Source organism: Phalaenopsis equestris, unplaced genomic scaffold (genome assembly GCF_001263595.1).
Source record: "Phalaenopsis equestris unplaced genomic scaffold, ASM126359v1 Scaffold000552, whole genome shotgun sequence".
NCBI classification, from domain to species: domain Eukaryota; kingdom Viridiplantae; phylum Streptophyta; class Magnoliopsida; order Asparagales; family Orchidaceae; genus Phalaenopsis; species Phalaenopsis equestris.
Window position 1 is genome coordinate 2,548,669 of NW_018164992.1, and position 520 is coordinate 2,549,188.

A 520-nucleotide genomic window follows, 5' to 3' on the forward strand; every position below is an offset into this window, starting at 1 on the left:
CCTTTGCTCCGAGAGGTGTAGCCTCAATCAGAGATTCTTCACACCTTCGTTAGGTCCCAAAGAGCTTAGGGATGGAGCCTCTGGCTCTGGTGTAAAGCCTATGTATGATTTTGATCAAGGCCGATTTTGGGTGTTGGTCTAGAGCTATGGTAGAGGCTCTGTGGAAGGGGGATTTGATGGGGCTTTGGCTTCTTTCACTCTTGTGAAGGTGTAGAGCCAATCTATTGGAAGTTTGGTGATGTGTAGGTTGAGATTGGGATTAGTCCTGGTTTTGGACAGGGATTTGAGCTTAAAATTGGCTTGCCATGGTGGATTTGAGAGGGGGAAGTGGATTGGAATGTGCTAAGGGTCTCTCAAGGAAGCTCTCAGAGGAGTTTGAAAGGCCTTAGTGAATTTTTTTTTTACCCCACCCTATTCATGGCCGTGGGGTGGATTTTTATAGAAAATGGCTATGGGAATGCTTGGCTGGCCAATTGAGAGGTTAGCCCCACTGCTTAGGTGTCAAGAAGAGGAGCTCTCA